The 16835-nt window shown below is 36.8% G+C and overlaps 1 protein-coding gene across 7 annotated transcripts in view; it reads right to left on the bottom strand.

Annotated features, from left to right (window-relative positions):
• The window catches only part of ncoa2 (nuclear receptor coactivator 2), a 162810-nt gene that overhangs the window by 83280 nt on the left and 62695 nt on the right, over positions 1 to 16835 (bottom strand). For 2 of the 7 annotated variants that reach the window (XM_062980269.1, XM_062980270.1), the window contains exon 3: positions 13368 to 13520. The exons of the other annotated variants lie outside the window; for them this stretch is intronic. The gene's annotated coding sequence lies outside the window, so the exon portion shown is untranslated. The remainder of the gene's footprint in view (positions 1 to 13367; positions 13521 to 16835) is intronic. 7 annotated transcript variants of the gene reach the window in all.

The raw sequence follows: 16835 nt of genomic DNA, 5'->3' as shown, positions 1-16835 counted from the left end.
ATACCCCTGCAATCCTGAAGCACGGAAAACTGACGTATGGACTGAGTAGCAATATTAACTGTCACATTTATTTTATTTATGCAAGCCACTTGCTTTTTAGCACCCCCCCCCCCCCAATATTTATTTCTTATCCAGAGGAAACGGTGGCAAGCACACTGATTAAATTTGCAGATGATATGAACATGGGAGGAATAGTGAACACCGCTGAGGCAGATCTAATATTCAAGAACAGAAAGGCAGTGAGAAATAATATGAGCTTCCACAAGGACAAATGCAAAGTAATCCACTTGGGAAGTAAAAATTAAAGAAGCATGTACAAAATGAAAGCATGCTGGCTAGACAATGGTACCGATCTGCAGACAGATGTCAAGTTCACAGCGGATGTAGATCTAAGACACTGTAACAGCAATATAGCAGGAGAAGCAATGGAAAATAATGGAAGCAGAAATAATGTAAATAAAGAGCCCAGATAAGAGGTACTAGCATGGTTAAATGCCAATAGAACAGAAAATAAATAGCTTTCACAATGCATTGCTGATAGAATAGAACATCAGCAAATAGGAGATGAGGAAATTAGTGAGGAGATGCAAGAGAAATAACTACCCAGTATCAATCTTTGGTGAAGCTGCGGCATGGCTAAAGGCTCCAAATAGACTTCTAGTCATGCCTCATTTAGCCTTTCAATGATCAATCAATAACAGGGAACATGGGACCACAAGCAGAAATTGTGGTTAAGAAAAATACTGAGCCCATTCAGTTATAATACTGTTATTATATTGCCAAGGACAAGTCTTGCCCATTGCCTCTTCCATCTCCTGCCCAACCTTGCTTGCTTGCTTCTTTATGTCACATATGTTTGCAAGACATCTAGAAAGTCCAGGTGTGAAGGGAGAAAGACAATGTATGAGTCTGAGACTTCCCCCTAAGTTAATCATAACACATATAAAAATGTAGTGGCATAATGCTCAAAGGACCATTGCTAACGATACAGGAAGACAATCCTGGGAGTCTAGTAGTGAGGATAACTTTAATCTACAAGACTTCTCTTATGATGATCACATTTTAAATATAATAACAACTAAGAGCTTCTAAAACCTAAAATAAAACAAACATGCAACAGAATTAGCAGGGAAACCTGAAATAAATAATATCCAATGAATGTTGTGATAAGGACAGTTCCAGGACCCAGTATCACTCACTGAGTCTGAGAACAAGAATGGGGACCAAAGCAATTTTCTTGCTACTGAAAATGACCCTCTTTCTTTTCATAGCATTAAACTCAATCTCCACCCCCACAAAGGCCTTAAGATTAGGTTTAACACAATAATGAGGCTTTAACATAAGCCTTTAACATAGTAATTACTATATTATTGATGCATTTTGATACTATATTGGAACATCTGGTCTTAAGACTTTTCTTTCATGACACACACATATAAAATACATTATTTAAGTATAGAGCCCTACACCAGCAACATATAAGCCATAAAGTACTATCTGTTATTTTGAGAGATTCAATCATCATAGTATCCTTTTAGCTCACTTTGAAGGTCTACACTAACCAACTATATTGTGTATATATTTTAATGCAATAGAATATGAATCCATTTTATAGCACCTATGCTACTCATATCTTGTCCTAGTTTTGAATAGAATGAAAACAAGCTTTAGTTTACAGTTGATAATAATTCACAATAACGGAACCTCCTAATTCTTCGTTCTTAGCAAACACAGTAACATTCCCTGGTGCAAGATAATATCAGTTTATCACCAGGCAGTGCTGCCTTTGAGTATCTTCTGACTCGTAGAATCATAGAATCATAAGTGTTGGAAGAGACCTCGTGGGCCATCCAGTCCAACCTTCTGCCAAGAAGTAGGAAAATTGCATTCAAAGCACCCCCAACTGATGGTCATCTATCCTCTGTTTAAAAGCCTCCAAAGAAGGAGCCTCCACCATACTCCAGGACAGAGAGTTCCACTGTTGAACAGCTCTCACAGCCAGGAAGTTCTTAATGTTCAGGTGGAATTTCCTTTCCTGTAGTCCTCTGCCTCCATGATAAGTGAAGGCACAATGGGGGCACTGGGTTTTTTTTGTTTTCTACATCCTTACCTGATAAAGACATCTGGAGATCTCAAAAACTTAAAGATAATTCTTTTCTGAAGTGAAGGGGTGGGGCTTGATAGAGGTATTCTCCTAATAATCATACTAGTAAGGCCTTTGCTTTAATGTCAAAATGTTCTCCTTAGCATTCTGTAAAGTTGCCCACACTGCGTATGAATCACCAAGTGTCATAAAGAAAATGGTGGCATATAAGTCTACAAAACAAGACCAATAAATGAAATGACCACAAAAAAACCTACATAGGGGAGGAGACAGTGTTTAACAAGAGACCCTTCTGTCCCTCTCCACTCCAAGAAAAAGTAAAGGGGCAACTTCACTACATATATTCGAGTAAACATTATGTAGTGGGCATTCCACTCCCTGATGAACCAAGCTGCTGAGTGCTCCTTGCTGCTACAAAAGCTGGAGATAGGGTTTCCCACTTCCAAATAACACAAGACACATTGTGCAATGTAATCTGTTGGGTTTTTAAAAATTAAATTATATATATATATATATTTTAAAAAAACCAGAATATATGAAGGATGAAAACTTATATCCAAAAATTTAGGAATGTCTTCTTAATTTCAGATTGCCCTTTTAGTAAATATGCAGAGTAGTAGGCTGGATATATAAAGCCTGCTTAATGTTTCCTTTAAAGTAAATTTTTGAGTTACATTCCATCTTATTTATTATGACTTGGTTTTATTTTTGGTGATTTAAATTGATTGACTTGTTAGGTGTTTTATTATTATTTATGTCATTGTTTTGTTTTAAGCCGCTCCAAGTCCCTTTGGGAGAATGGGTGGGATATAAATAAAGCTTCATTCATTCATTCAAATTTCTATGACTTCTGTTATTTAAAAAAGACTTAGTGAAAAACTATAAAATATTGTATTCAGGTCCCTGATATCCTTTAAAAACTAAACAATGTTAGTAGCTATAAAAGCCTGTTAAATTCAGAAAATCCTTCCCCATTCTTTACCGTATATTTGAAAGCAACTAAGTAGTTAACAAAAATGTACACAGACACATCCAGTGGACTTTGTTATTTGTTTTCTTTTAAGTTCAGAAGTTCTGTTTACTATGTTTTCAGTGGGGGGGGGGCTCACTTGTGTTGTAACTCTAGTAATGACAACCCTATTTGTGCAAAACAGAGGAAGTATTAACTGTTGGGAAGAATCAGATTCAAGCTCAGTTCTATCTTCCATTGATGTTATTTTTTGCAAGAATACTCTGATGTATTAGAGCTTGGACTAAGATATAGTTGTAAAATTTTCATAGTAGATTTAAACTTCAGTTGCTCGTCTCAACTAAAATATATAACTGAATCAATGCAAACATGGAAAACTAACACTTATGTAATTTCCACAGATTCGATGAATTTTAGTTGAGATTAACAACTGGAAGGAAGCCGAGAAATACTGATATAAATTATATATATTTGTGCATCTCCACAGATCTTTTTTCATTGCTAGAATCCTATATACTATATAGAGAAGAACATTACTCTGCAATACTATACCACAACAAAGTTTTCAAAAAGACAATTCTGTTTAGGGAGAACAGTGTATTTCTAGCCATAAGATTTTCACACACATACAAATTCAGAAAGTAAAAAGATAATTTAAGATTGAATATAACTTACTGTGCCAGGCAGTAAGGTATGAGTCTTGCACAGGTATAAGTAACTCAGTTTTTTCCAAACATGACATAGATTATATGTGAGGACCTAGACTAATAATTGACTTACAACCAATTGTGTTGTGCTTTAACTATGCTATGGGTGACCCAAGTATTGGTAATTTCATTGACAAGTGTCTTTCTGACACAGTTTACACAAACTTAGAGTACTTTTTATTTAGAAACATTTCTTTCCTATCATATGCATCAACACACAAGGGCTTCAAGGTAAAAGCAGATTCTGTGATGTCTCATGGGCCATGTAGTCCTGTTCCTAGTACTATTGTGGCAGACGAAGAGGAGAACTTGGGTTTCCCACCGATTCAGCCAGAATTGGAGCCCCTGCACCTGCAGGATGTTTGCCCTCAAGAAGTCAGCCAAACAAGCCTTGGGCAGAATTCTCCCCCGTTCTCTCGTAAGGATAATTATAATCGAGATAGAGGCACTAGGGAGGCGAATCGCCAAAGCGCCAGAATCGCTGCCAGACAATTAGCTGATTAAGCCTGTTTCCCTTGGGAAATCTTAAGGAGTCATGCATCTGGACACAGTCTGGGTTTCACTTCTTGTTCCCCAGGGAAAGTGTTCCTTGGCGGGAAAACAAGATCCTATATAGGTGTTTACCCGCAAGGAGATCCTGGCGGAGTCAATTTGTCAGCTTCAGGAGTGAGATCGTGTGTGGACTACGCTACTCCAGTTCCTTGTTTCCAGGACCTTGCCACGGACCTTGTTCTAGTTCCAAGCCTGCCTTGTTCATCGGACCTCGCCACAAACCTTGTTCTTGCTTTTTGCTTCTTGTTGCCTCGTATCAAGTCTTGTTTGCCAAGAATCTAGTTTGTTTTCCAGCCTTGTTGTCAAGCTCCATTGGACTAAAGGACCCTGTCATTTCCCCACACTTGCTCAGCAAGTGTGTGTTTCGGTTAATGGATTATAACTCTGGACTCTAATATCTCATATTGGACATTGATTTCCTGGACTATATTTGACCTTTCCTGAAAGGTCTACTTCTGAACTATATTCTTCACTTGTTTTTATTGACTTTATATATTCCTTTAATAAAGATATTAGATAGATTCTGGTCTCTGTGCATGGTTATTGGTGCTCTGCAGCCTGGGTCCTGACAGATTCAGCTTTTGCTAGTCTTCCGGAAAACAAGGTACCCACTCCTCGCCCATGGTCCCAGGACCATAATTTTTGAAACTACCAGTTCAGAATATTGCCAATCTTCAAGCCTACACATTTAATCATCAGGCAGAAGTATCCAGAGCACAATATGAATACATTTACATTATCAATATCATGAGGATCAGGCAGGTACTTATATATGCTTTCTTTTACCACCTTAAACAAGGTTAAACAGCTCACATAAGGCAGAATGCCTAGAATCTCCATGGCTGGATTTGTCTAACAAAGTGGTGCTTTATTAAGTCAAAGCCACATTTCATTTTCCAGTGGCAGTGGATGCACAGAAGGTTTGTCTATTTAAAGAGGGTAAAATTTTAGCACCATGAGACAGCTGGGGCAAGGCAGAACACTAGCAAGTGTTTCACTGTTTGCCTGGATATATATGACCTTCTGAAATAACTCCAACATCAAAATTGGAAACAAACACTGGTTAAACTGCACAACAGTTAAAATAGTGTTGCAGAGGTGAAAATATAAAGTTAAAATTGCTGTATTTACACTTAAAACAAACTCCTGACAAAAAATTCAGTCCTAATATACCTCCTTCTGTTACCAGAAGTATTTTGGGCAGGAGAATGTGAGCAGATTCAACTTGTTTATACAAAATACATCAAACAATGATGGAATGAGGAAACTTTAATCGAAACAATTTTTATTGATCAGCTAATTGACTTTATCAAAACAGGCAACATGAAATGGAAAAGCTAGCTCTGTATAGGACACCAAGGTAGAACATATCGTGAGCAACAAAAAAAAGTGAACAAAATGCATTTGAATGTATTACTCATCAAAGAAAAGTGAAAATGCACACTGAAAAGTAAAATAATGGGAGGCGCAAGTGGTTCCTTCAACTTTTCACAATTTGGACAATTAACCAGTTCTATGAATAGTACTATGAGGACACTTTCAAAGCAGCATGGGCACTCTTTGCAAAAAAAACAACAAAAAGCCCAAACAAAAATAAAAATAAAATTTGATTCTCTGTAATTGGAAAAGCAAATTATTCCAAATATAGGCGCCTAAGTTGTAGAGTCAGCATAACTGGCAACAGATGAAAGAAATGTATACAAGAGACAAATTGAAGGAATTCCAACCATCTCACCATACTTTTTTTGTGTTATGCAGAGCAGTGCAAAAGGAGGACTTGCAAATATTGTTTATAGAAAAATAAAACCCACAGGGATCACAAAACAGAACAATGGGATACAATGAGGGGTAGTTTATCTTATAGTAATAGCAACACTAATGGTTAAGAATGGAAAAATAAAATATAATGTATAGGATGTTTTACCATGCAAACCAGAAAGATAATGGAATGATATATTGGCCACCTTATCCTAGAACATGGCTTTTAGATCAATTATGAAAATAGCAATGAATTTTCAAAAATAACTGTATTTAGCTACTTTGAGAGTCCTGACTTAAATGGAAAAGATGAATACCCATCCAATATTTACAAACAACAGCAAAGAATCCAGGCAGTTAAAACTCTGAGTGTAAGTTTAAAATGTAATGATGGCTATCTGGAGGCTTTTAATAATATTTAAAAAGGTAGGACTCTGCATAGTAAACATAGTATTTAAATACTCTTAGCTTCTGTACTGACCCAGAAAATGCCTGCACAAAATAGTACAAGCATTTTTGCTTGTATTGCTTGCATGTCTCCATAACAGACATGAAAATAATACAACTGTCTTGAAAATGTAGATGAAACATCTGGTCACACCGTTAAGTGCTCCCCACCCCTCAGTTGGTTACAGTTAAATGTAAAGACATTTTGTCTCTATTCTGCAACTGAAGCTGTGCTTTTATTCACAGACAACTAAACTGCATTACAATGCATATCCTGTAGATAACTAATGTAGGGAGTATCTTGATGCATTGCTCTGTATTTCTGTTTTTCTATTACGTTTTTTATCTTTTTAGGTGTATCTTCTCTAGAAATTTGCTAGGTCCTCCAATGTAACTCCATGATAATTTCTAGGAGAAGCATATCAAGAGAAATGTCTGGAGGTTCTAGAACATTCATAGAGAGGACATATTTTGTAGGATGCAGGTTAGTAAAACTACGGATGCCAATGTCACAGGTATGCTGGTTGGGCCAGATCTACATAAACATTATTAGACTCAAATATTACATACAATTATATGTTACAAAGCTATGCCCCGTCTCCATTTTAGCCAATCCATGAGGTCAGGTAATATTTAGAAGACCTCTTCCACTTACAACTCTGTGACAAACGAGCAGACAGACTCCAGGGAGAAACCTTCTTGGAAGTGATTGAATCAGTCTGGAATAGGTTTCTGAAGGAGGTCCATCTGGTATCTACTCTGGTATCTTTTGTTTTCAGGCAAAGATCTCATTCTTCTCACATTCTTTTTAACAATGTGTTTTATCTCCAGTGTTTTTATGCTATTCTACCATGTACTGTTTCAGATTTCCCTGCTTTTTTTTGGTTCTATCAATGTATTTATCTTCTTCCTGTAAATCTATGCTAAATGAGATTCTTTGAAAAGTATGTAAATGACCAGACTAACCAACTATTTGTTTGTCTCTGATGTCACCAATGAATTATTATTATTCTGGGACTCTTCCTGGATTGTGCTAGTTGACTATATCAAATACCTATTGATATACATCAAAAACCTTCTATAAATTGATTTCCAGAAAGAAAGAAAAACAAATGATTACATCCAACAAGAGATGTGCTTCCTTATTTCCAGAAAAAAAAACAAATGATTACATCCAACAAGAGATGTGGTTCCTTATTTTGAAAATGTATCCAACAAGAGATGTGCTTCCTTATTTTGAAAATGTATCTCTTCAAACTATTAGAATCGAAGTGTGATTTGTTTTCACTTCAAAATACAGAAAATATATTTCCTAGTTAAAAATGGAAATATATTTAACTCTTTCACAGTAAATAATCCTTTTACACTCTAGGAGTCTTAAAATCGGTGTGATGATATATCAAATTAGATTATTATTACGTTGGAAGATCATATATCTCCATATAAAACGTATCTGCAACGGCACTCTACCAAGACTTTGAGTGATCAATATGAGTGATAAAAATTCCATTCCATTTGAAATGTTGGGAAGAGAAACAGAATTTTAGAAATTAGAAAATATATGTTTTAAATTTGTAGCATACCAGACATAAATACTAATAGGAGTACTACCAGCATGATTGGCATAAGCAGAAGAATCCAGTTCTAGAAAAACTAAGAGAAAATGATACATGTGTTATTCCACTGGGTTTCAGCAAAACATGTCTTGCTGAAATGAGTAAGGTTTACACCAAGAGATTACTGAAATTAATGTAGTTCATAATAATCTCTGTATGGGAATAAGTTTAGGTTTTTTAATGGTATCATGCAAACATATTATTGAGCTTTACAACTGTGAATTAATTCTAAACATCAACTGGTATTCCTTTGTGCAAGTCAGATCTTTCAAACAAGAAAAAAAGTGTTTGCCTCATAAAAATTCTTCTTGCAGAATACATAAAGAAGCTGTCAAATTTCTGAATGTAAACCCAACTACTAAAATATTCAAGTGCAATGAACAGAGCACTTCTTAAAAGAGCTAACACTTTGATAATCAAATGGCTGGAGTGTACAAACATGTGATAGCAGCAGCAAGGGCAAATGTAAACACAAGCACAAAGGGATCTCTAGTATATTTTTCAACTTCTGTTTTCACTAGATATAATCATTGAGAAATATCTAGTATACTTCCCTTTCTACCACTAGACATGGGAACATTTGACAATTACCGTATCAAGAACACCTCCAAACTAATTTTGTCATTTCTTTAATGACAACTGGTTATGGGCATAATCTTATTATCTTTAAGTGGTCACATTTCCAAACATGACTACTCCTACTGTTTTAGCCAACTGGGGTTCACTACTCTGTATACTAATTTTCACTGGGATTGAATGATATGAAACCAAAACAATGAATCAAACCAAAAAAGGAATCAAATAATACTGGCTCTATTTATTTCCCTTGATCAGGACACTGCGGTACTACTAGCCAATTTAACTTATTAGATATTCTTCTAAAATGACTCAACTCCTCAGATTTCCTGAGCAAGACTGAAGTTCATCTTATACTTGAAGGCATTATTTTCAGAATATTTCAATTTGTCAAGGTAGGAAGGTGTTCCTGAAGGATTAGACTCTGAGGAAATGAATAATATGGATCTAGTACTAGGCAGACTGGTTGTCTCTGGGAGTAGAAAATAAAATAGATAGTTTTGCAATATCAAAAGAATAATTGCAAAGCATTTGAAGAACCGGGATAAGAAAGTATAACAGGCCTAGTCCCACTCCAGGGTGATACTGCACCTGCATCCTGACAACTGGCAGAAATTTCCTGAGTTTATTGAAACTGATAACACACAATTAAGTCTTTTTAGATGCAACAAGATACTCCACTGGTCCTCTCCCCTCCCAATTCCAAAGGCTTCAAGTACAGACTCCAAAGTTGGTTACTTCACCTGCTTAGGAAATAACCTCTGGCCTCATTCAGATAAGTAGGTCACAGTCTTCAATTCTATTTTTTGCTAGTAGATTGAACATCAAATAAGTAATACAATGTCCTAGTCCTGGTTACTTTACCCAGTAGGCCCTCTAATGCTCAGTTGATAGCCTTCTAAAGTCCCGGTTCTCCTTTCCTTATGTTGCCTTTGCTTCTGTCCATTGTTTCCCATTTCAGTTGGTTCCTCTAAGGTAGGGATGTCAAGGTCACTTTCATAGTGGGATGAATCAGCCTTATGATTGCCTTCAATGGTCCACTGAATCCATGGATACTGAGGGCCACCTATAATTCTTTATGTAGTGGTCACTGCTCTTTAGTTTTTACCCAGTTTGGGTCTGCCAACACCTACCACTTTTGATTATCTGCCATGTGGACTGGGGGGTAATGGGAACTGTTACAAATCAGCATTCGGGGGGGGGCACATAAAATGACATGGTGGGCCGAATTTAACCCACGGGTCTTGAATTGGACACATGTGCTCTAAAGACTTCCAATTATGCTTCTTCACAAAAGGTATGTTCCTTCCCCATTCCATGCCTAACACAGCAATTCTCTATCTTTTGTAATCCTGTTGTTATGAACTTCATCTTCCAAAAACTAAAAATCCAAAAGTCTGAAAGTTGAAACTCATAACATCTGGAGACCATTAGTTAAACTGAACAACCTCTGATGCTGTAAACCTGTTGTGAATGTTATGTACTATGACTCTGGAAACAAGGTTTAAAATTCTTATTTGGCCATAGAAACCCACTTGGGCAGTCACTCTCTCTTATCCCCCTGAACAGATCTTGCCAAGAAAACCACATGATAGGTTTATCCTAGGCTCATCCTAATGCAGGAACAAGTTGAAGGAATACAACGATTATTCCTGTTTACAGTACTCAATATTAGGTGTATTGCTCCCAATGAACTAATTACCTAATAAGTATGATTACTAGAACTGCATTGTAGGATTACAATCGAATATCAGTTTACCAGGGAGTACACACAACTGAAATTAGTAGATCTCCTTTCTGTATGATTATAAATAGAAGACCTCCATAAATCAACCTAAAAGGAGCCCCGGTGGCAAAGTGCGTTAAAGCTCTGAGCTGCTGAACTTGCGGGCCGAAGGGTCCCAAGTTCAAATCCCGGGAGCAGCATGAGTGGCTGCTGTTAGCTCCAGCTCCTGCCAACCTAGCAGTTCGAAAACATGCCAATGTGAGTAGATCAATAGGTACCGCTCCGGCGGGAAGGTAACAGCGCTCCATGCAGTCATGCAGGCTACATGATCTTGGAGATGTCTACGGACAACGTCGGCTCTTCAGCTTAGAAATGGAGATGAGCACCAACCCCCAGAGTCAGACATGACTGGACTTAACGTCAGGGGAAACCTTTACCTTTACCTATATATCAACCTATAATGGATAGGGCGGATTTCTAGTTGTATGTTGGAACTACCTTTGCTAACAGAATATGTTATGATATTATGGTGTGTGGACTATGATGATAAACATAGATATGATTTAAGTCTTTTTCCAGGAAAATTCTCAAGCATTCTGAAGAGTTTGCAACACAAGGAAATAGGCTAGTGCATTTTAAACCAACAGGGTTTTTTTTTTTAAGTCTCACACAGAAGTACCTTTTAAATACTCTTTTAGCTGTTCAACAAGAGCAGTTTTTCTGGGTGACATACAGTACTGCAGTAGTCAGCTACAGAATTTCAAAACCATAGCTGACGGACACTGAATCCCTTCTCTCCAGATAAGGCCACAATTGTTTTATCTTAGGGAGAGAGAAAACGTAGGCCTTGTTACTGCTATTATCTGTGCATTAAGAAGTAGGCCAAGGTCCAAACACATACGCAGGTTATACATTTGCTAGACCAACCTCTGCAGTCACCAGCTGATTGCCCACTTTTGGAGTCAACATTCCCAGCCAGCATCACTTTGGTTTTGCCTGGAGTCAGCTTAGTTAGTTGCTGAAGCCCAGGCACAAGACCAGCCGGGCACTGGGTAAGCATCAAAACAGATTTTCTAAAAACTGTAATCTATTAAGAATACCACATTTCAAAACTCTATACTTATTCTGTGACTTTCTGGAGATATGAAAGCATGAAGGGAAAAAATAGAATCCCACAAAATGCAAAACAGATCTATTCAATCTGTGGAGTAATTCCACAAAATTACTATTATCCAGTTAGGACAAAGTAAAGTCAACTCCCCACATGTAATGATTTCACTAGCTGCAAACACTGAAGTGTAGTATAGAAAAAGTATAGAAACATAACAGCATATTTTTTATTTTAGCTTTTTAAAAAAGCAATTTTGCAGGAGAACTTACTTCTACCCAACAGTCAGTCCTACATTCAGAGCAAGCATGGAGCCACTTGGCACATAGAAACACAATAAAAGCATTTGGAAAGTTACAGTAAATCCCACTTTCAAAGTATTTCTAAATCTGTAGTTCTGTATCAACTGCTTATTTTCCAGATACAGGAGACTCTCAGTTAACTGGAACTCAGGTAACAGAACTTTAAAGCAAAAATTCAGGACTTAATACTACTTTTTCACAAAGGGGTTTTTGTAATACAGTAAAACTGTTCCATTAAGTTACATTTGTCTTTGTCTTAATTTGCTCTTGAATTCCTGTATGTCAATATTAGTATTAAATCAACACATAGTTTATGATATAGTATGGAATATAATATTAGTTAGGCCTATTTTAATAGTAACCCCAAGCAACCAAAAACTACATTTATCCAGCATCCAGAAATCCCTGTGAGTGCTGGTTAATTGAAAGTCTACTGTAATAGCTAATTTTCTTTACCTTGAAAAAATACTGATTTTTTTCCTAAAAAAAAAAAAAAAGTCCAATGAAATAATTCTGTAAAAGTTTGTCAGTAATACAAATTAATGATTTTTAAAATTAATATTTTTTTCAACTCCCTAACTTTCATACTATCTCTTAACTGGTGCATTTTCAGTAGCTTTGAATGAGGCAAAAATGCAATGTATTTTGAAACCGTATTCTTACTGTTTCTATGACAAATATTGAAGCAAGTACTGAAAGCTTTCAGGAGCATATCTCTGAACAGGTACAGACATGGCTAAAATGCACTGATTTGTCTCAAGAAAGATGTTTACAGGAATTAAACTACGTTCAGAACAGGCTTCAGCATGAACTGCTTTCTTTTAAAAATTCCTTTAGTATCTGCAATGAGACCTATTCACACAGATCTTTCAGCAAGAAAAGACTTCTAAATCACAGAACTTATTACACAGTTAATACACTGTACATTCAAACTGTCTTGTATCAACATCTGAAAAATTTAATTACAAAACAAAAGGAGGAGGAGGGGTTGAAACCAGCTGAGTCATTGACAGAAGTGACTGTATATCCTTACATGCCAAGGTAATTAAGAATGCGTAGGTTTCCTTCATTTTTTGTTGTAAAGTTTACAATTTAAAATATGCAGGTAGAAGAAAATGGTCATAATGTGTCTCTTTGATATGTACAAACACCCAAATGAATACATGAAGACAAATATTTAACTGGTCAAACTTCTGCCCAATAGAATCCATATATTCCAATACTTTTAACACTATTTAGCCTTTTGTTTACCCCCAACAACATGCTATACGCTAACTGCAATATTGTAATTTGGATTGCACCTACATTTGAGAAAATCAGGTTGATTCCAAGAGGGTTTGCCTCCAAAACAATGTGCTTCTAATTTTTGGCCGTGGAGCCGGCATATGTGTTATTTATAGCACCTCTCCTGTACATTTAACTGATCATGTACCATCGACTCATGTAAGTATTGTAACAGATAAGGTAAAGTTGCTATATCATCCAGATAGTAGGGTATTACCTTGATTCTTGGCATGCTTGATATCAAACTCTATTTTTTTTTTCAAGTGCAGAGGTCTTGCTATGGGGCAAAATACAGAAGAACATTCACTCACTTGACAGTTACCCCCCAGGGCTTTGTATGGTATTTTCATGGATCTTAGGGGTTTTTTTTCTAAAATAAAGAGAAAGAAATCTGATTTTAAAAGCAGAAGTACCAGTGTATGGCAAGATATTATTATTGTTATCTTATTTGTCTATTATGAATTTATATGTCTACTTTACATGGTTTTTCTCTTCTTATTAATTATAGCAGTGGTCCATTTTGAAGAACTGGAATATGACACCCCTAAAGCATCTATTGTGCAAATAAAGCAGATGTGATCTCAAAAGTTTTTCCCCAATAATTAAATAAAGGAACTGGTTAAGGCAGCAGTTCTCAACCTGTGGGTCCCCAGTTGTTTTGGCCTACAACTCCCAGAAATCCCAGCCAGTTTACCAGTTGTTAGGATTTCGGGAGTTGAAGGTGAAAACTTCTGGGGACCCACAGGTTGAGAACCACTGGGTTAAGGCAATGTAAGAACCAGTTGTACATAATTCCTTTAATTTCAGTAACCATTGAGGACTGCAAATTAGTTAGGAGAAGAGTAGACACTTGAGGTTTTCCAAGTAATGGCCACTATTCCATCTAGTTGAAATACCCTGTATTTTAGAAAGTTCTTCTGTTCAATAGTGTGCTTGGCAAATTAACTAGGACATAATTCATTCTACAAGGGTGAATGATTTTGTTTTCTGTTCTTTATCTATATTCATAATAGAATCAGTATACTGTACATCTCAAGAGTGAATTTGGTAGAACAATGTTGCAGCAATTCATCATTCCCTCTTTTTCACTTGCTAGGATCTCAACAACTTAATATCTTGTCTACTGAGAAATAAAATGAGCTGCATTCAATGGAACCTTGAAGTGAACTGGGTACAGGCTTGAAGTTCAATGCTAAGATACTATCTATCTATATTGTTGCAATGGCAAGTCCCGGTCTGTTATGTTTACTTCTGAGTAAACACACAGGAATGAGCTACTACATTTTTAAAGCTTTTACATTAATGAGAAATACAGCTGAAAGATACATCAGTATATTATAGTTTTGCTGGTTCGAATCCAACCCGGGGAGAGTGTGGATGAGCTCCCTCTGTTAGCTCAAGCTCCATGCGGGGACATGAGAGAAGCCTCCCACAAGGATGGTAAAAACATCAAAATATCCAGGTAATGTCCCCTGGGCAATTTCCTTGCAGCCGGCCAATTCTCTCACACCAGAAGCGACTTGCAGTTTCTCAAGTCGTTCCTGACATGAAAAAAAAGTTTTAGAAGTGGTGCAACCATATAAATCAGTAGTGGAAATAACTGAGGCCCCTTCTACACTACCATATAATTCAGATTATCAAAGCACACAATCCACATTACCTGCTTTGAACTGGATCATATGAGTCTGCACTGCCATAAAATCCAGTTCAAATCAGATAATCTGGATTTTATATGGCAGTGTAGAAGAGACCTGAGTCTACACAGGTATAAAAATCTGGACTTGCCCAGAATTAACTCCTAGCTGTCCTCAAGATGTTCTAGTTTTTCTGGTGAATATCATGTGTTATCCTAGTTTAAACTGGCTTTGCCCCACTTTAGGCAAAATAAAGGGATGTGCTGGAGTTTGATCGAAATGCGAGAGTATCCCATGGTTTTGGGGCCATCTGGATAGTCGAACTGAGTTTGAACTGGACTGGTCAGAGGGGAAACTGACACCAGCACCTTTTCCCTGTGCTCAAAGTGTAGCAAAAGGGGGATGGATCGTGTCGTGTTGCTGCGTTCACAGCTCCCAGCCAGCCATAGAGCTCCGTGTGAGCTCTGGCTGTCGTATATGCCCCGTTCTGATATCAAGAGAGGTGTCCATTATCACTAGGAAAAGTGTTAAAACCCTACTTTTTTCATTTATCTTCCTGTTTTACTTTTCTAGTGTTTTATTTCCTCTTCATTTTGGCATGTCTTTTATCATAATTTTACATGGTCATTTCCCTATATATTCATTTATTGCAAATCATCAGCTTTAAAAAATAATTAATCACCATCATAACATTTTTTTAACTTTCTATTTTTGTTAATTTAAAAAACATGGTACAGTAGAGTCTCACTTATCCAAGCTAAACGGGCCAGCAGAAGCTTGGATAAGCGAATATCTTGGATAATAAGGAGGGATTAAGGAAAAGTCTATTAAACATCAAATTAGGTTATGATTTTACAAATTAAGCACCAAAACATTATGTTATACAACAAATTTGACAGAAAAAGCAGTTCAATATGCAGTAATGTTATGTTGTAATTACTGTATTTACGAATTTAGCACCAAAATATCACGATATATTGAAAACATTGACTACAAAAATGGCTTGGATTATCCAGAAGCTTGGATAAGCGAGGCTTGGATAAGTGAGACTCTACTGTACTTGGATTTTAAAATGAAAGTCAATCTGGATATATCTATGTTCCAAGCAGAGACCTGCAGGTCTCCACAAAGAGCATCTTTAGGAAAGTTAAACACACAGAGCTGGACTTTAGGAAAGAGTATGCAAGAAAAAGGTTGGACAAGGAGGATATACAAAGAGCAAACATACAAAACTAATGACTAGTCAAATACATGTTTGTATTTTCTCTTTCCTTTGATTTCTTTGCTGCCACTATTGCATTCAGTTATTTTCACTGAATTTCATTAACTCCCTATCTAATTTGTAGTGAAGAATTGGGAGGGGGGTCCACAAAAAGGGCATAGTTTAATATGACCGATGGGTTGCATTTTGCACATCTGTAGAACAGAATGAACCATCTATTTTGCAGCTCTGATTTCAGATGCTTCCTTTCAGGAGTAGGCAAATGAAATTATATTAATGTTTTTGCATTGCCTAAGATAGCAAAGGAGCCCCAGGTAGCACAGTGGGTTGAAACGCTGACCTACTGAGCTTGCTGACCAAAAGGTCAGTGGTTCGAATCCGGGGAACAAGGTGAGCTTCCGTTGTTAGCCCCAGCTTCTGCCAAGCGAACAGTTTGAAAACATGTGAACGTGAGATCAATAGGTACCACTCTGGCGGGAAGGTAACAGCGCTCCATGCAGTTATGCTGGCCACATGACCTTGGAGGCAACTACAAACAATGCCGGCTCTTTGGATTAGAAGTGGAAATTAGCACCAACCCCCAGAGTCGAACATGACTAAACAATGTCAGGGGGAAAGTTTTACCTACTAAGATAGCAAAGTTTGTATTATCTATGCAGCCACCAGGAAAGAATCTGGCGATAAACTCGGATACTTGATTTCTGTGATGTGAATAGATTAGATTCAAATTACAAAGGTTTTTTTTCTAATCAACTGACCAATTAATAGACTAAATTTCCATATGAATAAACAGAATTGTTCTGGGGAAAAACCTTTTCTGCTACATGTC

The sequence above is a fragment of the Anolis carolinensis genome, chromosome 4 (genome assembly GCF_035594765.1).
Source record: "Anolis carolinensis isolate JA03-04 chromosome 4, rAnoCar3.1.pri, whole genome shotgun sequence".
NCBI lineage: Eukaryota > Metazoa > Chordata > Lepidosauria > Squamata > Dactyloidae > Anolis > Anolis carolinensis.
The sequence above is the reverse complement of the archived record's forward strand: the minus strand, read 5'-3'. Positions and strand labels throughout refer to the sequence as shown.